This window comes from Erinaceus europaeus, chromosome 1, assembly GCF_950295315.1.
Source record: "Erinaceus europaeus chromosome 1, mEriEur2.1, whole genome shotgun sequence".
Classification (NCBI taxonomy): domain Eukaryota; kingdom Metazoa; phylum Chordata; class Mammalia; order Eulipotyphla; family Erinaceidae; genus Erinaceus; species Erinaceus europaeus.
Genome location: NC_080162.1, coordinates 37,415,347 through 37,432,163, shown reverse-complemented (window position 1 = coordinate 37,432,163; position 16,817 = coordinate 37,415,347). Strand labels below are relative to the sequence as shown.

Here is a 16,817-nt window from a genome sequence, read left to right as displayed (position 1 = left end):
GAGAGAGAGAAAAGAAATACAGGTACAGGGGGAAAGGACCACCAGATAATGCTGGAAACATGCTGAATCTGGGAAAGGGGATTGGAACAGGACCTTCTCCACAGCCTTGAGAGGAAATGTGATTCTGACAGCACACCTGAATTTGGACTTTGGGTGTCTGCTACCAAGAGAGTGCACTTCTGTCTCTTGAAGCTTCCTAGTGGGTGGTGATTTATGGCAGCTGTCTGGGAACAGTCTTCTAAGGAATGATGTCAGCTTGGAGGAAATCAGATATCAGAGTGGGACAAAAGTGTGATGACAGGACTCATGTCCTAGATCTCTCCATACCTGAAATCCAGCCTATTCAGCTGGGCATTCAGAGATGCAGGTTCATGAGCCAATAATTCCCAGGTTTTTCCATAAGCCACAGTGCTCTTGACAACCAAAAGAATGTTTCTAGCAAAAGGAGACCAAATACTTAACCAAAAGAAGATATTCTGCATTTCCATGCTGAGGTTACCAAACAACAACAACAAAACAGTGACACAGGGAAGGTATATAAGTTCTACCCAGCTCTAATCTTAGGGTTCCTTTGGTCAGAGGTCATTTCTCTGGATTTTTGAGTTCCCACTGCCCCTCTCCCCCTACCATTTGTAGGATCAGTAATACCTGCCCTGTGCTGACCTGCCTCCCCCAAAAATGCTGCTAGTTCTACCCCAAATTCATACCTACTCTGCTCCATCTCCACCCTCCTCTCCTGCTCCCCACCTGCCTTGTGCATAATTTTGTCTACATGCTGTCTCTGATCCAGGTCTGCAGATGGTGACTGTGGCACAGACAGAGCACCCAAGGTATCCACTACATGTGCAAGAGGCCCAGACAAATTCAGGGAACCACTACCAATAACTGACCAAGAGCTTAGTCCTTGAGGTATGGAAATTTAGCCACCTCCCCCTAGTCAAATACTTAATGTAGAGCTTGGTCCTAGGATCTTGTGCCCACAGTCTCCATATCTTATAAAACTGTCTGTGTGTTACATAAGGCCAGTACTAGTGGCACTGGAGTAAGATATCTCTGGCTCAAAGAACCTCAAAGGAAGGAAGGAGAGGGAAGAGAAGGAAAGATGGGAGTCCAGGACCTGCATGTGCATGGGTATGCATGTGTAATGTGTGGCACTTATATAAGTGAGTGTGCATGAGTGTGTATGTGAATATGAGTGTGACCAAATATATGTATGAATGTGTTTATGAACATGTTCAGGTGGATTTGTGTAAATATGGTTGTGCATTTGAGGGTGTGTGTGTGAGAGAGAGAGAGAAAGAGAGAGAGAGAAAGAGGAAGTGTGTGTGAATATGTGTGTGGTGACCTCCCATGCTCCCTGCTGGCTGGCCCTTGATCAGTGTGTGTTGCAGTGCTGGAGCTCATCTGTGTGCGGAGGGCATCAGAACCCAGCCGGCTATGCTGACTCACCCCACTTACTGGGTGAGTCACCACTGGCTGAGCTGCAGAAGTGGGGGCTGGGAGCTAAATCCCCTGTAATCAGCCTGAGCTCCATTGCTTCACCCACCCTTATGCCTGTCCTATGGAAAATGCCACTTCTTGGGGAGGGATAGGATAGCAACATGCTTAAAGGGACAGTACATGGTTTCCAGAACTTGGAATGAGAAGTCAGAGGTTACACACACACACACACACACACATACACACACACACACACACACACACACACACACCAGACCATCCTGCTCAGTAGGGACCATGCCATTCAGAAGCAGGCAGGGCTATGATAGGAGAGAGGGATGGATCACAGACATACAGACAGAGGAAAGAAACAGATCAAAGAGTGAGAGTGCTGCTTTGTGTGACTCCATAACTGTTAAGGCCACCTGACATCACATTTCTTTGTAGGAAATGCATACACCACTGGATCAGGGTCCTCTGTCCTTGCTATACCTTCAACTTGATGCTAGGGGCCTTCCTCCCCTAGCCCCACCCCTCCACCCTCCATCACCCCACCCCCAGCTGAAGGAAGCAGATGCAGAGGGCTTTTAATTCATCCCATGCCCAAATGTAAGGGGAGCTCAGTCCATCAAATGTGTTCAAACACCTAGATGTGCAGTGAGCAATACAATCAGCCATTTTCCCCATGAATCTGACTTGGGGGGACTGGAGGAGCTATTGTTAGCACTTTAAAAACCATTTATAGATCAGTTTGTTACCACTGATGACAGAGAAAGAAATTGTGCTATTAGCAGTGAAGGTTTAAAAGGCTGGGATATTGGCTAGTCCTGATGGGGATGCTGGGCTGAGATCCATGCTCTCTATGTTAGCCTCCAGGGGCTAGTGGGGAGCCACACATCACCTTGGGCACTCACATCTCTCCCCCTTCCTTCTGCCTAGCAGAGCACTTAACTTCAAACTTGTTGTGATCTTCTTCTCTATAGCAGGTCTAGAGGGCCTCCCAAGAGCCCAGCTCAGGGATAGACTGAATCGGGGATAAGATGACAGTTTCTAAAGTGAAATTACTGAAGGTTCCATTTCTCTTGGGTGTCTCAAACTTTTACTTTGATTATCTTCTCACTCCCTAGTCCTCTTTGATTTTTCTTCCCTCCCTTGTCTTCCTCCTCTCTTTTACTTTCCCTCCTCTTTTTCACTTTCTTTGGGCTCCTGTTTTCCTTCCTCTGTCTACATGGGATTCAGGGAGCTGTGAGCAGAGGACAAGAGTGGGCCTGTGTGCTTCCTTGCCAAGTGCTATCTCATAATGAGCACTGAGTTCCTTTGAAAGACATATGGGATACATGGGATACATTGGAATGGTGCTAGGTTGAGAGGTGTTGTGGGGGGAGGGAGGCACTGAAGAGGGGCCAACAAATGGCAGGTATTAGAGAGAGAAGTGTGTGTTGGGTGATATGGATGAGATTTAGACCTAGGTTCAGATCTTGGCTCCTTAGCTTTCTGGCCGGGTGTCTTTGGTCAAACAAACCCCTGTCTATCTTGACTGTTTCCTGATCCAACAGAAGGGGGGGGGCCATGTTTATCTCACAGTAGGATGACATTTATGAAACATTACTGAGGGCCTGGCATATGCTCTATACATGGTATCATTCAGAGTTCATGGTAAAGACTAAGGGGGAGGTCTTACCTCACTCCCAAATGATAGAGGAAGAAACCAGTACAGAGTTAGTGTCACCCAGATGTGGGCTTCAGGGTTCCTGAACCACACTCTTCTCCACATATGTTTATTCCCTGTTGAGGGGTTTCAGAGGCCAAACTATGGGCTTCACTTCTATTCAGGAGGGTGAAGGAGTAGTCATGGCAGCCCCTGGAAGTTACTGTACAGGTTCAAATACAGTCTCCATTGATCATTAGCACTATAAAGGGTTTCAGTGGCTACTGTTGTGCCTGTTTCTGACAACTTCTCTTTCTCATCAACCTGGTCACAAAGGAACATCCTGTCTAGGGTCTCTGGAAGGTTCTCCCTCTCTTACATACTTTTAACTTAATGTCATTAGGACACTGTGTGCCTAGCAGTGCTCATGGAATACTGTTTTTCTCCAACAGCTGAAACAACTGATGAAATAGCTGGTGATGGGGACCAGGTGGTAGCACACTGGGTTAAGTGCAGATGGTGCAAAGCACAAGAACCGGCTCAAGGATCCTGGTTCAATCCCCTGGCTCCCCACCTGTGTGTGTGGGGGGGGTCACTTCACAGGCAGTGAAGCAGGTCTGCAGGTGTCTGTCTTTATCCTCCTGTCTCAGTTTTTTGTTGTCCTATCCAACAACAACAGCAGCAACTGCAACAACAGCAGCAGCAACAACAACAGAAAAAATGGTTGCCAGGAGCAGTGGATTCGAAGTGCAGACACTGAGCTCCAGTGATAACCCTGGAGGTCAAAAAAAGAAAAAGAAATAGTTGGTGACATGCTGTCCATAAGATCCGTCCTCCAAAGAGCCTGTCCTTGAATGAATGCAAGACCTTTAATACAGCAGCTACCCTCTTTTGGGGCCATCAATATATTGAACTTATTTTTTTACAACCCCCACTAGGACCTCTGTAATCCTTCTTGGACCTGTATTCTCCCCCCACCTCCCACCTACCCCAGAGTCTTTTACTTTGGTGCAATACACCTGGACTTATTTTTGATTTAAAAGAACAATAGAATTCCTCCTTCTTCTCCCTGCCCTCTACCTATTGCCACTGCTTCCATTGTCTTGTAAACATGGGTCCTCTGCTACCTCTAGGACTTTATTCCTGTATCCAGTCTGAAAATTCTTCTCTCCCAACTTGGGTTGGTCAATTTCCCAGGATTTAGGGGGTAAGTTTGACCTTTCCATCTCTTCCATTTTGTGACACAGATTTTGGACCAGCAATGTGTTTTGAGAGGGGGAAACTGGTATGGATCTTTGGAATGATTCAATGAAAAATAGAGGGGCTTTGGTCTTGCGGTGATGGAGCCTTGGCAAGATGAGAGCCCTTCTGAATATAAGAGACCCTGTGTGCCCAGTCTTCTCCCACCAACAACTGGTACACCTCCAAGTGCACTCACTTCAGCCTTCAACTTTCTGGCCATTGAGGTGAATTCTTTGAATTAATTTTTGTCACAAACCTTATTTTATAGACCAGGAAGCTGAGAGGCTGAGTGCCTTCCCCCATATTAGGAGATACAGTGGGGACTTCATCTAGTTCTGACTGGTAGCCTATCTCCAAACTCCTCCATGAACTGTTCCAACATAGTGGTCCTGAAGACACAGCTGAGGGAGGAACATTTGGTCATTTAATCAGTGACCCAGATGTATTTTGACAGAGGTTGGTTTTTTATGCAGGGGATTCAAATCAGGTTTAATGAGGAGAGAAAAGGGGAATAATCTGGATAAGCTCAGGGTTCAAAAACTAACTCTGGATGTTTTCTGGCTCTGGAAGCCCTTTGCCTAGCTGTGATATCACTAGCCAGACCCTGCAGAAGACAGTTGGTAATTCATCACCAGCCATCTGATTTCTCCTGCCAGGGAGAGCCCAGGACTTGGGCAGTCCTTTGGACTGGAAAGCAGCTACACCTTGACCTGATCTAGGCCCTGGAAGGGCGGCAGGCCTTTCTGGATTGTTTGCACTTTTGGAAATGGTGGTTGTCTCTCATATATGCAGACAGCAGCATCTCACCATCCCAGATTGGAGTTTCTAAATAGTCAGATAACCTTGTTTCCAGAGAAGTAGCCTGAACACCACTTATAGATAGCAACATGATCTAATGAGATAAAGCCTTGGGCATCCATGAACCAATTTATGGTACTAGCCATGATGAAATGGCTGTTTTCTAATAGATACCGAACCTGAACACAAACCAAAGCTTTAAGAGCTTCAAAGAAACTTCTCAGCTCTACGCTCTTAAAATTTCGGGCAAAATCTAAACACTTGTCAGTCTTATCACTACTATGAAAGTGATGTGTCTTTGTAATGGGACCCATTTAACCAGGAAAGATGTCCCAGCTGATTTAGGGACTCACAGGCAACTTCTATCATTCTTTTTTTTTTTTTTTTCATCACGTAAATGAAAATAGTAAATTCCAATACCACCTTTCTCTCTCTTTCTCTCTCTCTCTCTCCCGTCTCTCTCTTTCTCTTTTCTTTTTTTCTTAATTAACACTAGGGTTGTTGTTGGGACATGATGAATCCATTGCTCCCAGCGGTCATTTTTTCCTTTTTAAAATTTTGTATTTCCCTATAGTCTGCCTCTGAGTCCCCTGTGAAGCAAACCCGATTTGCATGGAGGTTGGTGTCAGCAACAAAAATTGTTTGCCTTGAAGTTCTCTTCACCCTGGAAACTGTGGCTCTGCCTCCCTTCCCCAAAAGACACCAAGAGCCTTGTAAGATGCAGGAAAATTGGTTCTATATTTACCCTGCGGGAGGAATCAGGTCAATACTTTTTCCCTCTGGTTAATGCCCACCAAATCTGCTGTTAAGGTCTCTACCCCTCACCCTCAATTGCCTGCCTCAGTTAAAATTGAAAAGAAGGGAGGAGATGCCAAGAGCCATTCTCTGCTTGATAGAAGATAAGCCTTTGAAACAATGAAAGCCCTTGAGATAAGTTTCTATTTCCCCGCAGGTAGGCCATTTACCAGAAAACAAGTGACACACCACATAGTTATAGTTAATAGACATAGTTTCAGCTATGTATGTTGCAAGGGACAGTCCTCCCTGATAATTGCTCCTCCTCCTCCTCCTCCTCCTCCTCCTGCACTCCCCCTTCCCCAAAGCTTTATAACAGTATTTATATTTTCTTATTTGATAAGACAGAGAGAAATTGAGAGGGGAGGGGGATAAAGAAGGAGAGAGAGAGATAGAAAGAGAGAGGGAGCTGAAGCCTTGCTTTATCATCCATGAAGCATCCCCCTGAGGTGGGGAGTGCATGGTAACATATGCATTCAACTGCGTATGTCAGTGCCTGACATCACGTTCTTGCAAGATTAGAGATCAAGGTGGTATGGCTGTAGACCCAACATCACTTTCTTTCTTTTTTTTTATAAGAATTTGTCTTTTTTTTTAATTTTGTTTTAAATTTTATTATTGGATAGAGACAGAAATTGAGAGGGGAGAGGAAGATAGAGAGAGAGAGAGACAGAAACAGAGAGACACTTGCAGCCCTGCTTCATCACTATGAAGCTTTCCCCTTTCAGGTGGGGGCCAGTGGCTTGAATCCAGGTCCTGCTCACTGTAATGTGTGTGCTTAACCAGATGCGCCACTTGGTCCTCTAACATCACTTTCTCCTCCCCCTCCCTCTCCTTCTCCTGCCTCCAGGGTTATTGCCAGGGCCCGGTGCCTGCACCACGAATCCACTGCTCCTGGAGGCCATTTTTTCCCTTTTGTTATCCTGGTTGTTTTACCATTGTTGTGATTATTATTATCATTGTTACTGATGTCGTCATTGTTGGATAGGACAGAGAGAAATGGAGAGAGGAGGGGAAGGCAGAGAGGGGGAGAGAAAGACACCTGCAGACCTGCTTCACCGCTTGTGAAGTGACGCCCCTGCAGGTGGGGAGCCAGGGGCTCCAACCGGGATCCTTATGCCGGTCCTTGCACTTGCCACATGCGCTTAACCTGCTGCGCTGCGCTACCGCCCGCCCCCGCCCCCAACATCACTTTCTTTTTTTTTTTAATATTTTATTCATTTTTTAAAAAATATTTATTTTATTTATTTATTCCCTTTTGTTGCCCTTGTTGTTTTATTGTTGTAGTTATTATTGTTGTTGTCGTTGTTGGATAGGACAGAGAGAAATGGAGAGAGGAGGGGAAGACAGAGAGGAGGAGAGAAAGATAGACACCTGCAGACCTACTTCACCGCCTGTGAAGCGACTCCCCTGCAGGTGGGGAGCCCGGGTTCGAACCGGGATCCTTATGCCGGTCCTTGTGCTTTGCGCCACCTGCAGCTTAACCCGCTGCATCCAACATCACTTTCTAACGATCCCCCAACATCACTTTCTAACGAGGAGATTTTAGATGAATAAATTGCCCTGAAAAGTTTAAATAGCTGGAAGGAGAATAAATATCAAGCTGCCCCTAGGTCCCCTGTTCCTTGAAGTAGCCAGTTTCCTGGAAACTTTAATGTGGACAGGTTGTTACAAGTAGACTTCTGAATATCAGGTCTACTCCTTAAAACAAAGACAAACAAACAAACAAAAAAAAGGATTTCCCCCAGGCTCCCACAATAGTGGGTCCTTGAGACAACAGCCCCCTCACACTACAGACTCACAGACTTCTTTGAAAGAGTGCAATCAAGCCTCTGGTGTCTATCTGTTCTTCCTGGCTTGGAGAAATGGCTCTGTCCCCTGAGTTCCTAAAACATTTATCATCCCTGTGATTCGCCGGGCAATTAATCATGTACTGCCTTGAATATCTCTTCTATTGTTGTATTGAGCGGCTGTTTAACCCTTATCAGCAGTGAAGTTTTCAATACCTTGTCTTTCTAACTAGACATGAGTTTCCAGAAGGCTAGGCAGATGTCCACTCATCTCTTCCTCTTGCCCATCCTGCCTATAGCCTGAAGGTGCCTGGTCTTGTCACCATCAGGGGAGGGTCATGTCTCTCCCTGACAAGAAAAGTGAGCACAGAGCCAGCTCCTCATAGCTGCTTAGAAAAGGGCCATGTGCATTTGCAGTGTTATTAATATTATTGTTATTGGGGTTTTATAAATATTTATCAGGCATGCTGCCATGATATCAGTGCTTCAGAAATTACCTAATTGGAGGGTGGTGGTGTCATGTTTTCCCCTGGAGCCTCAGGAAATCAACTGGAAACCTTAAGATCCATTCCTTGCTGAGGGAAAGCAGTTATCCCCTTAGAAGATGTTGTCTTTCCTTAGAGACCTCAAGGATCCTTCAAATCTAGACCAAGTTGGTTGTTTTGGTCTTTGTGATTTTCAAAGGATAGAGTTTGGAGGCAGAGATCAAATCCTTCCCCAAAGAAGTTAGGGAGCTACCAAGAGGGAGGAAACACTCCAGGGAGTTCTCTCATAGATAGGAGACTCAACAGTCCTCTTGCTTACAATTGCCAAAGCACTGAGGAGATGGGGGGGGGGGGGGGGAGTTGAGGTTAATACAAAAGGACAGAGGGAGCCAGGCAGTGGTGCAGAGGGTTAAGCGCACTTGGTGGAAAGCACACAGACCAGCATCAGGATCAGGGGTTCGCTTCACAGGCAGTGAAGCAGGTCTGCAGTTGTCTGTCTTTCTCTCCCCTTCTCTGTCTTCACCTCCTCTCTCAATTTCTCTCTGTTCTATCCAACAACAATGACAGCAATAACAACTCCAATAGTAACAACAACAATGACGATGATAAACAACAAGGGCAACAAAAGGGGAAAAAATTTAAAAATAATAATACAAAAGGGCATATAAACTATGTAATATATAAACTATGTGAGGGGTTGGGTGGTAGCATACCTGGTTGAGTGCACACATTACCATGAAAGGACTTGATTTCAAGCTCCTGGTCCCCATCTGTGGGGGGAAGCTTCACAAGTGATGAAGCAGTGCTGCAGGTGTCTCTCTGTCTCTCTCTGTCTCTTCTTCCTCTTCTCTCAGTTTTTCTATCCTATCAAATAAAATGAAATTTTGAAAAATAAACTATGCTCTTGCCATTGTCATTCAAACAGTTATCTCTGGAGCATCTGATAGTGTTCCTCCATTGTCTGAGTTTCACAAGTTCCTTCTGGGTTTTGTTTGGAAACTGTTTGGGGGTGCAGGGCAGAGTCTAGCAGTGGGGTGGGAGAGCCTGTCAAGAAATATTGGCATACTTCAAAATCTTCCTTCCAGACCTTCCTAGACCCAATTTCCTCCTTGTGCCCTCCATACCCCTCATTTCCCCATCCCTCCTCATTCTGTGTAGGACTTTCTGCTTGGTCTCCCCAGTGAATAGGGGTGCCATGGAGGCATAAACTTAATTTGATTATCTCTACCTGCTGAATACTGGGAAGCAGCAGGCAGAGCGGGTATTTTGTCTCCTTTTTGGTTCAGTTCTTCTCAGTAATTCATTCTCGTACTTTGCAGCCATCCAGACCTTAGGATAAGAAAGGGCTTATCTCCCAGGCTGTATATTATTCCATTAAAATCCCAGCATTTAAAGCCATGTTTCATTCCTGCCTGGGGTTTATGGCTCTCATGGGTCTATTCTGCAGCCCACTTTCCTGCCAAAGCCAGATTCGGGGACAGCTGAGACCTGCCCTAGAGACGAAAGAAATCTCCATCTCCCCCCAGAGGGCCCCTGGACCTGTGGACAATGGATCCTTTGTCAGCCTGTAGCAAATGTTACAAGAACCTAAAGACACTTTCTTGGCCCACGTATGCCATTTAAAAAAACAAAACAAGTTAAACACATGCATACTCAGAGGGAAGAAAAAACTGTAAGAGTTGCTGCTGCTGCTCTTGCTGATGGAATCCAAGGTGACCTCACCATCATATGGCTTCCAAAGAAAATGAGGTGCTACAGACCCTTCCTGAAATTTTTAGGAAAGTGGGTGTACATGGCCAATCCCAAGACTTAGCCCTGCGCAGGGACTGGTGGAGAGGGAGGAACAGAGTTGTGATACTGAACAGAGTAACAAGCAATGGAGTATTCTGGCTAATAGTGATGTTTCTCTGTTGGGATATCTGAGCTTACGGGAATCCCCTAGACACCCAGGACATCTGACCATAACTGTCCATGGCCCCAGTAACCTATGTAGTGAATTGAATAGTGACCCTCTCCCCTTCACATTCACCTGGAACCTCAATGGCCTTATTTGGAACTAGGATCTTCCCAGATGTGCTGAGTTCAGGATCTTGCAATGAGATCTTCCAGGATTTAGGGTGGGTCTTATGCTATGGCTGGTGTCCTTACAAAAAGAGAACAGAGAGACATAGCAGGAAGAAACCACATGAAGATAAACTGTAACTGGAGAGCATAGGCTGCAGTAAGGAGCAGGGAGGCAGACTGCTATTCAAAGACAGATGCTTTAAAAAAAAAGTGAGACAGCTGGCACACTGGTGTGTTACCTTCTCCAGGAAGTCCTCCAGGGTGGCTTTATTGGAGATAGGCAATAGTACTACAGAAGAACCTAAACAGGCCTCCTGCCTTAGTCTTCCCTGGCCATCATCTCCTATAGTTTTGCCTCTTACAGATCTTTGTATTATGAGGAATGGCTTTATAATCCTCCTGAGATACCCAGAATAGAGGACATCAAGAAGTCTGTTATTATGCTGATCACCAGGATGGATGTGGAACATCTGACTGGTCAAGCAGGTAACCTCTTATCTCCCAATAAAGTCTTACTGAAAGACTTTCTCAAGGAGAATCAGTCCAGAGTCTAATGTCAAACAGAATACTGAAGCTGCCTGTGTGGTGATTGATTAGCAATGTCTGCTAGGAGTGTGGGGGGGAAGCATGGGGGCAGGTATGCCATGTTTTTACCATCCTTCATATCTGAGAACCTCATTTCCCCTCCCCAAAGCCCCATCTATTTTCTAGGTCTTAACCCACTGGCACATACATGATAAATACCAAAAATATTTGTTATTTGATCGATAGTTTATTCAGCAGTCATTTTATAGCCTAGTGACTACCAGTTAGATTCAGGGAGAGCAGGGCTAACAGAGTCAGGGAGAAGACAGATTTAACTGCCAGATAAGCTGTGGAGAATATATGGAAGATGGAAGTCCACCATCTTGCTAGTCTGCACACTGGAAGTCATTCTTCCTATGTCTACCAAGTACTTATGGTGTGCCTGCCTGCACAGTCCCCTCTAATTTCACAAACTCTATCCCAAACCTCTCCCCAAGGCCAGACCCTCAGAGCTGAGACACTGGCCCTGGTGTACAAAACTCCTGTCATCCTAAAGGAGGGGAAAATTGTGATTCAGGTTCTGTTTGACAAACACTCCCATGAAAGGAGTCCTCAGAGGGTGGAAGAAAGGCCCTATTTAACAGGACCCTGTCAGAGAGTTCAGAGCTTAAATTCTCTTGTGAAAAAAAAAATTATATAGACCCATACCCACAAATGCATAGATGTGGGCATGATTTATTAGCCCACATGTCAACCAGTGTTTTCTCTCAGTAAATGTGAAATCTCTCCTCCTCTCTTACTAAGACATCAACAGTATGGCCACTGTATATGCTTTTATACTTTTTCCAGAGCCAAAACCAAAAGGGAAAAAATTGTAAATTGAAGTGTAAGAAAGAAAAGGTCAGACTATACCCCCCATAGCTTGGGGGACTGTAGAAAAGAGTTTTCTCAAAGACCTGCTGGGCTCCGACCTGGCCTTCCTTGGAGCCTCCGGCCCTGATGTGCCAGAAATACTCCGAATCCCTGTCACTCACAGACACTCAGAATGTTCCTGTAGGAGGCAGAACAGCAGGGCCATGGGGCTTCAAAAGGCCTTTTGAGTCCCAGCTACCTTTCTTACATTTAGAGAAGGTGACAACTGCTCCTGAACACCAGGAGAGAGTCCCTGGGTGAGGGGTCACCTGACACCAGTTTCAGGACAAAGTCTCTACCAGGTTTCTCATGGTGACAGTGTATACCAGCTCCTGAGTTGCTAACAGCCTTTTTGCAGGGCACCAGGCTTTGACAATTACCAGCCAAGGGACATCATCTGGGGCCTCAGAATGAGTAGAGGAGTGGGTCTTAGCCAGGAGGACTTGGCTCCCAGGGGACATCTGCAGTTATTTGGGTTGTCACAACTGGACAGGAGCTAGTACCTACTGGCATCTTACAGGTGTTGACAAGGAGATGGACAAACACCTTGCAGGGTATAGGAAACAGAACTAGAGGACCTAAAGTTATAGGCCAGGAAACCGATCTGGAGCTTTCTCTCCTGCTGTCTTCTGAAGTGTCACTATTCCGCCTTTATAGCTCAGCTTTTCCCAGTGGGTCAGAGAATTGATGTGCCCTTCTGAAGTGGAAACACACTGAGAAATCAAGTGGGGGGAGGGACTCAGTGAAAGCCAAAAAGAGTCCCTGAAGTCCACCTCCTTCTCCTTATTCTCCTTTCTTCTTCCTGCTTTGACAGAAGGCCTCAGGCACTCTCTCACATTCGTTTTCATGTTCAAAGGTACAGCAGGCCTCCTGTCAAAGCTGTGCTTGTGTTCTGGTGAGATGTTCTGTGGATATTTCAGGGGAAGGGGTATGCATTTCTCTGTCTTCATGCAGTGGTGGAACAGACAACCACAGAGATATAGGGAGGAAACTGCCCATCAGAACCCAACTTTCAAAGGGAAGGCCAGTCAAGACTGCTCCATACCAGAAATTAGAAAGGCTCAAGTGAAAGCCCCAGCCTGGAAGTGCTACTGTTTTCAGGATCCACAGCCCATGGAGGCATCAAAGATCTTAGGACTGGAGAGGGGGCTCCAGACATTAGTCAGCTCCAAAAGTCCTCCTGCAGCCTCAGTGGCTCTACATGCCTTATTCTTGACCTCGCCAGCCTTATCACTTTCCCTTCCTGCCATCTGTGGACACATCAGGCGCCTCCTGACCCCAGGACTTGACCTACTGTCCCTACTCCCTGATACATGTTGTCCCCATAGTTTTACAGCTCTAATACATTGCCTTCTTTGGCCACCTTTCACATGAGCTTACAGTTTGCCATGAAACAGGGACCTTGTGTCTTTCTGGCCAGTTGCTCTATTAATACCTGCCGAAGATTGGGCTGTATTCCTGTTCCTAAGAGCTCTGTCGGGCTTGTCCTCAGAAGACTTAGTTACAAGTACTGGTCAGTTGAATGGGTTAGCTAGATCAGCATAGGTGGCAAAAATACCCACCCCAAAGGATAACATGGTTGGGGGCTAGGCAAGTGTGTTTGAGTGAGTCAGACCTAAATTCCACTTTGTCTCTGCTTCTCTGTGACCTCAGGGCATGCACCTAAAACTACTTCTTTATACAGTAACTGGGTGAGGGATCTGGCCTCCATGACTGTTTGGAGAGCAGATGGACCATTTGCTTAGGATTCAAAGTGAACCTGTAGTTATAGTACCCCTCCCCCACAAAGGACACTTGGTTAAACAGAGTGTCTTGAAAAAATGAAGTAGTTTTTCTTATTGAACTGAGAGCCTGAGTATATCTTTCCCAGTGGTTCCTCTGGGGGCCCCCAAATTGTTCCAAAATCCATATGCTCGTCATTTGAAAAGGCCAAGGAGGGGCAGAGTGGTGGTTCACCCAGTTAAGTTTGTACATTAACCATGTGCAAAGACCCCAAACCCCAGCGACCCACCTACACGGGGGGGGGGGGGGGAGTTTCACGAGTGGCAAAGCAGGCCTGCAGATGTATATCTTTCTCTATCCCTCTCATCTCTCAATTTCTTTATGTTCTATCAAATGAAATAGAGAGAGAGAGAGAGAGAAATAAGGAAGGAAAAAATGGCCACCAGGATCAATGGATTAGTTGTGCTGGCACTGAGTCTTATTGATAACCTTGGTGGCAATAAGGAGAGGAGAGGAGAGGAGAGGATAGGAGAGGAGAGGAGAGGAGAGGAGAGGAGAGGAGAGAAGAGGAGAGGAAAGGAGGGGGAGATGGGAGGGGAGGGGAGAGGAGGAGAGGAGACGGGAGGGGAGGGGAGGGGAGGGGAGGAGAAGACAAGAGAGGAGTAGAGAAAACAGGAGAGGAGAGGAAAGAAGACAGGAGAGGAGACAGGAGAGGAGAGTAGAGGGTAGAAAAGAGGGAAGAGGAGAAGGTAAGGTAAGGTAAGGTAAGGTAAGGTAAGGTAAGGTAAGGTAAGGTAAGGTAAGAGAAGAGAAGAGAAGAGAAGAGAAGAGAAGAGAAGAGAAGAGATCAAGGAGCTGTGAAAAAGTCAATCCTTGCACACAGGAAACCCAGTCACTGGGGTTGCATGAAAAAAAAAATCCCTAAGCAGTCATGATTTGCTTTCAGACAGGCATAACCCTCTCCTACCACCCCTTCCACATGATAAAGGTTGCCTGTTATAGCTTCCTGTGCAGAAAACAAAAGAATTATAGGTTCCGTGACTTTTAACATATGCTCAGCATTGCTGTTGGGGGGTGGCTAGAGTGCCCCACACCAGCCAGACTAGACTTCAGGAAAGGGATGGTGCCTCGTATCTCTGTCCCCATGTTATATAGGTCCCCCAGAGTTTCCCCCACCTCCAACAACAGAAAATTGCCTATCAAGAATTCTCCAGTCTGGTGACAGCTCAGCTTCCAAGGAGTGAGGAAATTATCACGCCTGGGGGCTCTCTCCTATCACTCTGAATCCATCTGTTGCCTTGAGAAAGTTTCTCCAGACCCAGGGCCACTGGCCAAGGCAGACACATTTGAGAAGAACAGCCCTCATTTCACACCGGGCTGCATCCTGAGCCCACAGACCTACCACCTGAGTGTCAGCTCCAAGGCTGCCCGTGCTGCTTCAAGCTCAGGTGCCTCTGGCAGTGACAGTCCAGCCACCGTGGCCTTGCCCACAGGCCAGGCATCCTGGGCTCCTGAGATTGTCTCAAAGCTCTGGAGGGGGGCTTGTGGGATCCTAGAGGTGACTGGGAGGTGGGGGAACTCTCCTACCACTCATATTGGAATTCCTGTTTTAGTCTCAATGTGAGGACTGTCTTTTGCTCCCAGGATGTTATTCCTTCATTTACTATTCATTTATTCTTTCATTCATTCAACAAATATTTACAAAGCCCTTACTCTGTGTGAGAATAATACAGAAATGAAATAGGTAGACATGGTCCCCCAGCTTAGTGTGGTTTTGAAAGGGAGATAAGAAAATCCCTATTTTCGGTCTGTAGAACTCAGTGGCTGCTTTTTTTTTTTTTTTTTTTTTTTTTTTTTTTTTTTTTTTTTTTAGTAATGCCTGTCTGGCATCTATATTGCTTCTTTAAAACAACACCCTGATTTTCCTTGTGCAGCAGCTCCCTACCTGCCCACATCTGTATGGTTGAGAGTGTCTGGCTCAGCATGGCCTCTCATAAACAGGCAAACCAGGATGGGCCTCCTGCTTTAAAGCTCCCACCTTATCCAAAGATAAGGGATAGGGTAAGGGAGTGGGTATATATGACCTGGGTGAGGCCACTGAGATTCAGTTCTAGGGCCATCACTGAAATGATCAATGAGTCCAGAAACATTGGCCAAGGCCAATGAACCCACCCATTGTTCCATCAGTCTAGGGAGTCTTTCTAGAGATGGGTGAGATGGGGTAGAATTAAATGTACCAAATATACCTACATGGTGGTAAGCTACCTACTGACCCATCTACTCAACATTAGTTGAAGACTAGCTCTGTACCATGGGATTATGAGAGAAAGTAGAAGTATTCTAAGTTTCTATGTGTCATGGCAAAAGGACCTGAGTCCTTTCACCAAGGAATAAATTCTTCTCTGTGTTCCCTCTGATCTACCTACCCCAAAATCAGAGTCTAAGATTGTCTGTCTTCAATGTGAGAAATGACACCAACTGTCCCAGAGACCTATACATAGAAGCTACACAGGTCTTCAATGGAAATGTTGGAAAAGTACTAGTTTTCTCTTTGGGGTTTTATTGTTTGCTAAAAGGTTGTTCTTGGAGTTGGGTTTAAGGTTAATCTTTGATACTCGGCAGCAGTATGAGCTGGGCAAATGGCTTAGTTCCTAGCCTATATCTATGTCTATCTAATAAATTCCTTATTTTTGAATCAATTACACAGAAACTCAAGAGTCCAGGCTACTTGGAGAGAGACCCTGGATCCATGAGGATGAACAGTGTCCCCTTAGGAAAATGCTTACCTCTGCTGAGTTCTGAATGGTCTTCCCTCTGCTGGACTCCAGACACCCTGGAAGAATCACTCTCCCATGCCGAAGCCAATCTCACCTTTCATTTACAGTCCAGGGTAAGAAATTCTGTTGAGTAAAAACTGGAGTGCTAATGACATCTCAGGGAAATGAAGCATAAAACCACATGAGTTATTCAGCTTCACATAATGCTTATGTGTGTGTGTGTGTGGGGGGGGGGGTGGTGGTGGTGGAAAGGACTCCTTTATGGGAGGAAGACTGATTTCCTTGAGTAGATGGAATTCTGGTGAGAGCTGCAGGGAGCTAAACCCTCCCAGCACAGATGTAAAATAGAAGAGTATGCAAGTCAATGCAAGAAACACACACACACACACACACACACACACACACACACACACACGGCCACGTTTTATCTCTACCTGTATGTGTAGGCATTTACTTGGCCAACTTGAAAAGATACCTTTGTTCCAGGATGCTCTTTCTGATTCTTCTTCTTAGAAAGTGAGAAAGATGGGAGAATACAGGTCCAAAAAGGATGACAGAGGACCTAGTGGGAGTTGTATTGTTATGTGGTAAACTAAGAAATGTTATGCATGTACAAACT

General features: G+C 45.8%; 1 long non-coding RNA gene across 1 annotated transcript in view; it reads left to right on the top strand.

The window, feature by feature from the left end:
* Positions 1-16,817, top strand: part of LOC132536192 (uncharacterized) — a 48,046-nt gene that overhangs the window by 22,232 nt on the left and 8,997 nt on the right. The window contains exon 2 of the long non-coding RNA XR_009547895.1: positions 16,129-16,311. This is a non-coding gene — a long non-coding RNA (uncharacterized LOC132536192). The remainder of the gene's footprint in view (positions 1-16,128; positions 16,312-16,817) is intronic.